Below are 3,143 nucleotides of genomic sequence, written 5' to 3' on the forward strand. Positions count from 1 at the left end.
CCAGCATCTTAAACCAGCTTGGTGCAGACCATCTGACTAGTTTAAGGAGACTGGCTGAAGCTCTGCTCAAACAATCTGTAGATGGAAAAGCATTAATTGCTATTGAAGAGGATGATGATGATCAAGTTCCAGATTTTGTGGAGAATTTGGATGAGCCTTCTTAGATGCAGTAAACTGAACTGATAAACTTATGAAGAAGATAAACTTGAAGAAGTTACTGGGAGCTGCTATTTTATATTATGACTGATATTTAAAATTGTTTTGTTTCTGGAACTCATAAAATTGAGATCTCTAATATTTTTAAGCCCAAGCTCCTTGGACACTGCAGCTCTTTCCAGTTTGTGCTTATATACAATTGACTCTTTGAAGCTAATTAAGCTGAAGAAGCCTGGGAATAAAGTTTGAAACAAAGTTTAAAAAAGAACAAGCAGAACTTACCCCCAAGACATCAAGATTTGTTCAAAAAATAGAAATCAATCAATGTAATACATCGTATTGATAGAATAAAGGACAAAAATAAATAATCCTCTTAGGGCTGGGGATGTGACTTAGTGCTTTCCTGGCAGGTGTGAGGCCTTGGGTGTGATCCGTAGCATCACACACACTAAGAAAAATCATCATCTCAGTAGATACAGAAAATGGATTTTGTCAAAATCCAACATCTGGACTGGGAATGCAGCTCACTGGTAGAGCACATGCCTAGCAAGTGTGGGGCCCTGGGTTCCATCCCCAGTGCACGTGCACACACACAAACAAAAATGAATTATGTATACAAACCAACTACCTCAATTTGCTTAAAAGCATCTATTAAAAAAAATAGTAAAATCACACTAAATGGTCAAAGACTTAAAGCTTTTTCTATTAAGTCCCTCAAATAAGAAACAAAACAAGGACGTGCACTTTCAACACTTTTATTCAACATCATGCTGGAAGTTCCATCCAGATCAATTAAGAAAAACTGTGTGGGGAGGAGGGAGGCAGGGCTTACAAAGTGAAAAGAATCAGGAATGTATAAAAATAAAGAATAAAATATAAAAATAAAGAATCGCATATATTACATATATTTAATATTTATAGAGGACATGATCTTGAATATAGAGAATCCTAAAGAATATATATATATATATACATACATACATACATACAGAGAGATACACACAATTAGATCTAATAAATGAATTCAACAAAGTTGCAGAATACAAAACTAGTTTTATTTCTACACACTAACAATGAATTATCTGAAAAGGAAATTTTAAAAAGTTTCATTTATAAAAGCATCGAAAAATACCAATAATTTAGGAAAAAATTAATCAAGGAGGAGCCCAAATTTGTACACTAAAACTATAAATATTGCTGACAGAAATGGGAAAAAAAACTAAATAAATGGAAAAACATCCTATGTTCATGGATTGGAAAAACTTAATATTGTGCAACTACCAACTACTCAAAGCAGTCTAGAGATTCAATGTAAGCCCCATCAAAATTCCAATCACTTTTTTTACAGAAATGAAAAACAAAAAAAGCAATTCTAAGATTCATGTGTAATGGCAATGAGTCCCAATAGCTAAAACAACTTTCTATTGTTGGAAGAACAAAATTGGGGGACTCACAGTTCTCAATTTCAAAATTAACTACAAGCTACAGTACTTAAATTATGTGGTGCTTGCATAGGAATAAACATATAGGTCAATGAATGGAACTGAAAATCCTAAAATAAATTCATTTGTCTATGGTCAAATGATTTTCAGTAAGAATGCCGAGATTATTCAATGGAGGAAGGATAATTTCTTCTAACAAATGATGCTGGGAAAACTAGATAGTCATTTGATTACCTCACATAATATGTACAATTACTTTCTGCTATAGATAGAAATTAACTAAAAGTAATCAAAGAGCTAAATAAAAGCTAAGATGTATAAAACACTTAAAAGAAACCATAATGTAAATCTTTATGACTTTGGATTTGGCAATGCTTTCTTAGAGATAATGTCAAAAACCTAAGCAACAAAAAAATGTAGATAAGTTGAAACTGATCAAAATCAAAACCATTGAGCCACGAAAGATCACTATCCAGAGTGTGAAATGACAGATCATAGAACAGTAGAAAATATTTGTAAATCATGTAACTGATGATGGTCTATTATCAGAATGTACAACTAAATAACTCTTATAATTCAAAAACAAAAAGAGAAACAAAAAATAAACTGACTCCAAATAAGATACAGAAATGGCCAAAAAGCACATGAAAATATGTTTAGCCATTAGTCATTAGGGAAATGTGAATCAAACCACAAAGAGATACCATCTAACAGAAAGTCTATCAGAATAAAAGCCATATCCCTCTGTACCCTTGGGTGGGTCCATAATGAATCTTCCTGATATCAGCAATAAATCCTAGGATACTGAAAGACAGCTCAGGGTAGCCAATCTAACTGTGACTCATCTTCTTCAGAGTCAGGAGTCTCTTCCACCTTCTGCCTCTTGTGTCTGGCTATGGCCAGGAGGGCTTTAAATAAGACTATAATATCCAAACTAAGCTCAGATTCTCTTGCTGCCACATCCCAGACCCTAACCCATACCCCAAGGATGACCTTCCCAAGACTGCGTCCCCCTCCCAGCCTTTCATAATGGGCCCCTTGTAGGCTGAGGCTGAGGTCTGGAAGGAAAAGATGCTCTCAGACTCTCATGCCTGGGCAGATATGAATGTAGGTCATCCATGGGTCACAGTGCCTTGCAGCCAGACTGTCATGAAGTCATTTCTCCAAGGTCCATGGGACTTTATTCTGAAAAATGTACATGGAACTGATACAGGATAACATGTATTTTTAACAAAAATGAACATTTCTCCTATTTTTCTCTTTTAGTCTTTCCATTTAAGCAGTGGGCTGTTCAGTTGTAATTGACTCAGGAAAAGCAAATTATAAGGAAAAAACACAATTGAAAAAAAAAATCTCTGAAATGGGTGTTTTCAAACCAGTGTCCTTGAGAAAACACTCATCCCATAGACTTGAATTTGGAAGAATTTTGTAAAGGAAGTAAAGTTCTCTCCAGAGTCTCAAACTAGGCCTGAAGTTGAAGGAGCCAAGAGCGCAGTGCATAGTCTGAACCCAGTGAGACCCGCCCTTCAGCAGTTGCCCCCATAC

Source organism: Marmota monax, unplaced genomic scaffold (assembly GCF_021218885.2).
Source record: "Marmota monax isolate L192 unplaced genomic scaffold, Marmota_monax_Labrador192_F-V1.1 WCK01_AAM20220418_F8-fsc00004, whole genome shotgun sequence".
Taxonomy (NCBI): Eukaryota; Metazoa; Chordata; class Mammalia; order Rodentia; family Sciuridae; genus Marmota; species Marmota monax.